This window comes from Theobroma cacao, chromosome 5, assembly GCF_053813885.1.
Source record: "Theobroma cacao isolate CCN51 chromosome 5, ASM5381388v1, whole genome shotgun sequence".
Classification (NCBI taxonomy): Eukaryota; Viridiplantae; Streptophyta; class Magnoliopsida; order Malvales; family Malvaceae; genus Theobroma; species Theobroma cacao.
The window spans coordinates 10,414,531-10,423,179 of NC_142643.1; the positions used below are offsets into that span (position 1 = coordinate 10,414,531).

The following is an 8,649-nucleotide window of genomic DNA, read 5'->3' on the forward strand; positions in this document are numbered from 1 at the left end:
ATTGCGTTAGCATAGCATATATATATGTTGCATCATGCATATCATTGCATATAAATATTTTTGTTTTCGAGTTTAAGCCTCGATGATGGGACTTTCCGAGGATCTTACGAAGGTGGGTATTCCTCGAAAAGTTTCCTAGGTGAAAATGTCACGACCCGGAACCACCTTTGAATCCATGACAACCTCCTCGATGTCCCGATAGGCACTCATCTTCCAAGTACCCTATCGAGACCTCGCAAGGCTCTCGTATCAGTTCCTCACCTACCTTGTGATTTACTATTACAAAGATCATGTTTTAAAATAATACAAATCATTTTTTTCGTCCAAAAACAATAAAATTTTAATTTCTGCCTCAGGGGCATTTTTGTCATTTTCGTCAAAAATTTCGAGACAGGTTAAAAATGTAATAATTAGGTGAAAAACGCATATTTCATACTTAGAAATAAGTTTTGATATCTAAAACGTTCATTTAAAAGCAAATTGTTGACAATTAGTACTATTCAAAAATAATAAATAAAATATTCTATTTTCTCATAAAATAAATTTCTATAGAAATATTCGTAAATAATTTTTTCGCACGTGAAAGTAAAGTAAAAATTGTATGAATAGAAATACAGATAACCAAAATATAAGATTTGATCTGCAATGACACGTGAGTCCCAATTGACCAAGAGGATGTAAGACTGTGAACTCTTACTTTCTATAATGCAGTTCCGAGCTTAGTTCTCATCCTACTCGACTATCTACAAACTGTCTTGAGCCTGAAAAATGTATAGGAAGAAAGGGTGAGATTTTGTAATCCCAGTGAGTAAACAAATACCATCTAAAGTATCTAAAGCCGAGTAAATGGAGACAATAAAATATCCCATCCCAATATGCATTTCATAACTTAGAAATTTATTCCATCCCATGAAAACAATTATAATTCAATTAAAATGATTTTCAAGGCTTATGTTTCTCATAAAATTTGACTTATGCCAAAACTCATCCTCGGGGATACTTGATCGTTATCAAAGCATCCAATCGAGTCCGTCAAGGCTATTAAAACGACTTATTCATATAAAACAGCTGTCCCTTGGTGTTGGCTGAATCTCACTTTCACGTGGTGATAAAGTGTGAAGTGGACTCAAACCCCTCCACAAGAGTTACCCTACGCGACTCTCCTACAGAGGTAAAATAAATTAGCCCGATTTACCGAGCCCCTCTAATAGGATGGTCCACGAAAACCCACCACTGCAGTGTAGGTCAGCCCCACCATAATCATAAAATAGTTTAACAGCATAACAAGGCAACTTTTTTATAATAACTAATTTGTACGGCAAACCACAATTCATGAAATTTCAATACAATAAACCAGCCAAGCATGCTCACACTATTATAAGCCATTTGAATTAAAAATACAATTCATACTTAACAACCACAGTCTCCATGTACTCTATTTAAAAAAAATAACATTCATCATTAATTTCAAACAATTTATAAAACCATTTTATAAAAACACATTTATTTATAAAACACGAAGTTTATCCTTTTTAAATCTATTTTTCATAAAATTTATAAAATTTCATAAAAACTACCTTAGATAAATTAAATGATAATAAGTTTACTCACAGTATTAGGAGTAGAAATACTCCTATCCTCCGCCCTCGGGTGCAGTCTCTTACCCGAAACAATTGACTCACCACCTATCTATAATCCATGACACAAAATTCAATAGATTGTGTCAATTTATCATAAATTATTTGAGGCTCTTATCCATGCGTATGCACTAGATAGGGTTTGAAATGTCTGGACAATCGCTTAATTGCGGTGTCCGACCTAACTCGCCTATACACGATGTAAATTCCTAAAATCCCCAATTCAACTCCAATTCCATCCATTTCAATTTCAACTATCCAATCATATCCACAATACCTCAATGACTGTGAATTTGGTCCAATTTATCAGTCCGGACTATAAATTACGCTTTTACCCCTAGTGGGTAAAAATTTCAATTTATTGCACCGAAAATTCCCATTTAATTTCCAACCTCATAATTCATCATTTTTCCACCCAATTCTCTTAAAATAAAGTCAACCTCATCCTCACATACCATTGGCTAGATTCGACCTAGAGAAATTCATGGAGAAAATAAATATTTTTCTTGTTGTTTTACTCATAAACATGCTAAACTAACACTAAACACTAACATAGCTCAAAATCAAATTTATCTAACAACTTTCTCTCTCTAAACCCATATGACCAGAATTGAAATCATCCTCAAATCACATGATTCAACCATGGAAAATGATGGGAAATGCATGGGAAAGGTAAAGCACAAGACAAATTTAAGAAATTTTACCTTTTTTTCACTTGATTTTTGAATTTCCACCTATTTTCCCTTTAAATTTCTTGGCTAGGGTTTTATTTTCTCCTTTCTCTCTCTTGTTTCTTGCTTGGCCGAATGTTGAAGAAGAAGAATGGGTTATGGGCTGATTTTTTTTTTATGCCTTTTTATTAGTTTAATGAAATAATATTATTTTATTCATATTTTGAATATTTTATTAATTCATTTTTTTTTCTAGCCATCCACTTGTCCAACTTTTTCCACCATGCATTCCCTTTGATTTATCCAAGTCTTAAGTGAAATTTTCAGATTTTTCCAAAGTTTTGGTGGAGTAAATTTTTCAAAATTACACTTTTGCCCCCGAACTTTTCAAAAATTACATTTTTACCCTAAAAATTGAAAATTTGCCATAATGCATAATTTTCACTCCTCATACTCATTTCACACTCCAAATAATTAAATTTGATCAAAATCCTTTCAAAAATTAAATTTTAGATTCTAAGTGGTAAAATTACCATTTTACCCCTATACCCTAAAAATACCGGAAACTCATATTTTTCACTGCTAAATCTTCCAATTGTACTTCAATACTCATGTCATACTCAAACATGTCAAATGGGGCTAAGAAAATCTTTTCTAAAAATTCCCATTTTGTCCTCAAATTTCAAAATGACCATTTTACCCTTAACCGGTCAATTTTTCGGATTGACTCCAAATCGGACCTTGAACTCCGAATTACCATTTTGAGTCATCCCTGGATTGTGAAATTCTCAATTTCATCTTTAAGATCTCGATTTTATCTTGAATATGTTTAATCGACTTAACTGTACTTCTAGGTGTAATATCGTCTTTTGTCAATTTCTCGGGCTTTCTCAATATACAAACATTCTATCGAGTATGTGAATGACACCGTAATTACTTTATAGACCAGGGTTTGACAGAAAAGGTGTCCCCGAGTCCCACCAGTATGATGGGAGGGCTCAAGAAACATCTTTAATAAAAGGTTTTCGCTCGTATTAAGTTCATTATTCACAAAAACATTATTTTTTAAAGAAAAACGTACGATAACCCCGATGATGGGATTTATTCATCGAATTTGCGAAGGTGAATTTCTCGGATAATTCCTTAGGTGAGAGAACGCCTCGAATCCCACCAGTATGATGGGCGGATCCGAGAGAACATCCTCGATAAAAGGTTATTCATCCGACATCTTTCATCTCATACCATGCATTTCATCTTGCCTCACATTTGTATTCTATTTTAGGTTGAATAGGAGATAAAATAAATGAATAATAACTAAGGAAATATAGTGAACTTAAAAAATTAAAGCCTAATAGAATAATCTAAAAATGGTACCATTCATGGAACGGGAGTCTCGGGGGTGCTAATCCTTCTTCGGGAGTAACCGTACTCCCGAACTTAGATCTAGAAAAACGTAGACCAGTTTAAGGTTCTTTTCGGTGGACTTAAAATTAATTTAAGGCTTCATCAATTAAAATCGAGTCAAAAGGTGGCCAATCGTACCTAGTAAAAAGATTGGTGACGACTCATAGTTTTTAGAATTTTCACTCGCATCTGGAGGTCGGGTTCCCGGACCCGCACGTTACGACAACTTTTAATTTTTTCATGCTATCAATTATGTTTTGTTTGCATTGGTTAGATAGATTCTTTATAATAGACACAAAACTTTAAAAAGTAAATTCAATTCTAGCAAAAAAGGAAAAAAATAAAGATTAAACGAATTATAAAATAACCGAAATAAAAAGGCAGCTATTAATAAACAAAGCAAAGTAAATAAATATATTAATATAAAAAGAAAATAAGTGAATATGCTATTATTCATAAGTTGATTAAGTTAGAACACTTTACAATATATGATCTGCAGATTGAGTTTGTACTTGTACACAATTAAAGACACTTTAAAACAACCTGCAGCATATAAATTATACAAACATTCTATTTACACAAATTTAAAGAAAACATTTTTAGATAATATACTTTAACAATATAATCAATATGTCACATTAATAAAGCTTATGCTATTTCCAACAATATATAAAGAATATAAAAAATTAAAAGAATATAATTGAATGTGACAGGGATATAATCTATAGCAATTTGATAAGATAAGTATAAACAAAAGGAAATTAATATGAAACAAATAACAATGAGTGACATATCAAATAGCTACCTAAATAGCAAGGAAAAAAGGAAAAAAAAAAAAGAATGCAATGCGATCATTGAAACCAGATTTGGGAAAAATAAAATCAAACATATAATTACAGGCAAACAAACTAATAAAAAGTTCAAAATATACTCAAACAACCCTTAAGTCATGATATCAATAAGAGTAATAAGTAATATCTTAAACATATAGCCAAAGCAATACTATAATTAAATAATTACTTCAAAATTCAATATACTACAAAAAAATATAAAGAATGTAATCAAATGAAAGCAAAATTTCTAATAAGGACTGGTTAATTTTTTGCTTCGTTTAAGTTTTCTTGATTTAGAAGAGATAAAATAAAAAAAAACAATAAATAATATGTACATCAATCATTATCAGAACAGGTAAGGTTGATACATATATTGATAAGAAATGAGAACAAAGATTAAACAAAAACAGAACATAGATGACATGTGATAGATCAATTCGATCATAAATTTGTAACATATTTTAAAACAATCAAAACAAAGAAGCAACAATAAATTAAAATATCCTTTCATATCAACAATGTAAGAAGAAATAAAGTAAATATGTAATAATTAATAGCAAAAATAGGTTAAAACACTTAACGATATATAATGGCTAGTTAGTTTGTATTCATATACAATCAAATACAGTTTAAATCATATGACTAACATATGTAGAAGTAATTAACCATAAACGTAAAGAGAACAAACTACTACAATTAATTTTAGTTACAAATCAATATATGTCACATTCATAACTAAACATAATAATAATATATTAAATTAAAAATCATATTACAATAGCTAAACGATATGTAATCGCTAGTTGGCTTGTATTCATACACAATCAAATACAGTTTAAATCATATGATTAACATGTGTAGAAGTAATTAATCATGAACGTAAAGTGAACAAACTATTACAGGTAATTTTAATTACAAATTAATATATGTTACATTCATAACTAAACATAATAGTAATATATTAAATTAAAAATTATATTACAATAGCCAGAATAAATAACTACCTATAGCTGTAATCAAAACAAAATGAAAACACGCATATATATATATATATATATATATATATACATATTAATTATAACAACCCAAATTTAAGAAACTCAATACCAAAAGGATGTATATAATTTAACAGATTCGCACCTAATTGATAAAGTGATCCTTTTAAATATTTCTTGACATTAAACAAACATGAAAAAATATAACATAATAAATGAAAAAAGCTAGCAATAATAATAAAAATAATAACAGAGATATTTTTAAAAAAATATAATAGGTTTTTTTTTACTGGTAATTCTTGCAAGGCCCAACTACCTTGTATAATTTTTATTAAATAACGAAAAGATAAAGTACAAAAAGGTCCAGAGTTACATGAGATCGAGAAGGATTAAGTAGAGTACCTATAATGAAATGTTTCATTTTATGACCATATTTTTACTACCGTCATAAAATTGAAACACTACCATGTTACACAACCCTAAACCAATTTTCCTCTAACAAAATTGACTTTAGAAGCATCTATCATGGGTTCCGAACTGACTAAGATTTTTATTTTTACAATAATTGTAATTTTGGATTCTTCTCTGGATTAGTGCACTAGAAATACCTCTCGCGTTCTCAACTAGTTACAAAGTTCACCGAGATGGCATTTTCATCTGAAGCCTCATCATTTTGCCCCATATCCATCATTTTATCTGAGGCTAAACTGAATATTTTATCAATTGAAAGTTCAGTGTCTGAATGTCTCCTATGCTGTACCCTAGGATGGACCTCAATTTCTACACAATTTGTTCCGGAGACAGAGGGAAACGAAGGAACATCACTTAGTTCTTTATTGTACATGCACTTACCCGAGGCGGACTCCAAGTTTGGAGGATTTTCAGCATAGTCTTCCATTCTGCCACGTGAGCATGCCTCAGATGAACTAAGTGATGTTCATTAGTGTTACAATATCAGAGATAGAACATTAGTGTTACAATATAATCATATAAAGATTGCATAAACATAGTGTCAGTTAAAATTCTACTACGCAAGTATACGTATCGAATAGATAGTATATTAGCAAGCAGAGTATCGATCCCACAGAGAATTGATCTAAAACTTTACTAAGTACTAAAATTAGAACAATTTAATCTTATCCAAACAATCAAAATTAATTAATTAGCTAAAACTAATTAATCAAAATTTAGACTAAAACGAAAAATCAAAATTATAATAACTTGAAAAAATATCAAATCAAATAAGCCTAGGATTACAATATCCCTCACACTTCATTTAAATCTTACCTCTCTTCCTTAACTTATTTCAATTGGGTGAATTGCTAACCTAGAGTCCTAAATTATTTATAAGGGTCTTTCGACTCATCTTATAAAAATATCTATTTTAACCAAAACACTATATCCCTATGTGAATTGAAATTAAAATAGACTCATTAAGTGCAGGCTCTAATCTGGCTACATATGGTCTATAGGTATATCCTTATCCTATACGCAAATCAATTAATATGATCATATACTATCTCAATTTTAGTATACTCTAAACTCCCTTTCCCAAGTTTGTTTAGGTTCCTAGATCAATTTAATTGGTACCCAAGCAATTAAAAGCATTAAGAACAAATTGAAATAAACAATTCAAATCCCATTAAAAATAAGTAAGAAAAAGATTAAAAACTTAGATTACATGTGAGTTCAATTGAAATCCTAGAAAAAAAAATTAGCTACTTATAATTACAAAAACAAATAACATTAAAATAAATTCAACCATTGAGAGTAATAAGAAAAATAAATCCAAGAAAGAAAACAAAACAATATTTGTCGCCTTGATCTCCAAGTTTCAGCCTCAACTTATAGCTTCTTGAATCTCCAAAAGTCTCCCTTAATGTTGTTAACATATCCTATTTATACAAATAAGCTTAACCTAAAGTTCCTTAAGCTGACCTAGGGTTTAATTGTGCTTAAAAGTGTAATGAGAGGTCCAAAAAATAAATTGTCAATCTTTACAATTTTTCATTCCTGGCACAGTACGTCCAGCCATTTTCCGACATGATTTTCTCTATCTTATGAAAGTTGTAGCTATGTTTCTTAGCTTTCCAATGGTCTAAGAATCGCATCATTTGGAGTTTTGTAACTTGAGTTATGGCCAAAACATTGAAGTATATGCAAGCAGACTTTCGAGTCTTTCAACATCTTACTTTCTAAAATTAAGCTAAATTTTTTTTAATTCCTACAAAATATAAAAACTAATAAATAATAACTAAATTAAAAATAATAATATAAAATTACAATAACTCACTTAAAAATAAACTAATTATAAAAACAACTAAAAATAAATAAATTATAATTGAAAATTGAAGACTTAGCTAATATTTAATAATAAAATTAGAATAAAATTATCTCATAATCCTTAAACTTTATCCTTCCCCCCTAAAATAATCAACAAGATAACTAATTTATCAAAAAGAGAACCAAAACACAACCTATATTTTAGTAAAAGAACAAAAATTGTAGTAACTCAAGACTATAATAGTATTTGTTCCAATTAACATGATTAGTGCAGGTGAACAAATGATAAAGAAAATTTATTTTTGAGTATCTTACTTAGTTGAGAAGTTAATCCCCTTAAGCTCCTTAACATTGAGTTTTAAAAAAATTAATGACTTGAGTTTTTGCTGAACTAAACAAACAAACAATTTTTCATTGTAATTATATTGTTTAAATTTAAATTACAACCAATGAAAAAAAATTGATAGCATCGACTATTTTTTAATTAAATATTGTTCAACTCAATCTTGACTCAACTTAAAAACATTATCTTATTGGATCAATATTGAGATTTTATTATAATTTACTTCAAGTAGATATTATAAAAATAATAAACACTAATATAAAAATATTTTTTATTTTAATTTTTAGTGACGTAAAATAAGTCTATGACTGAGATTGGGCTAACTCTTCAAGATTTCAACTGAAGTAATCCTCGTTCAAGCCGACCTAAGCATGCTCCATGGGTATTTGTAGCATTAAGATGTTAATTTGGGTATGATATGACATTGAAGTTGAATTCTTTTGTCACGTCACACGTGGCAAAAACAATCTCTTTAGTTCTTTT

General features: G+C 29.4%; 1 long non-coding RNA gene across 1 annotated transcript; it reads right to left on the bottom strand.

The window, feature by feature from the left end:
* Positions 1-656: 656 nt before the first annotated feature.
* Positions 657-2,452, bottom strand: LOC148762425 (uncharacterized). The gene is made up of 3 exons (XR_016026152.1): positions 2,342-2,452; positions 1,612-1,685; positions 657-761 (listed from the first exon to the last, which is right to left on the bottom strand). It is a non-coding gene; the product is annotated as an uncharacterized LOC148762425 (long non-coding RNA).
* Between the last annotated feature and the right edge of the window lie 6,197 nt (positions 2,453-8,649).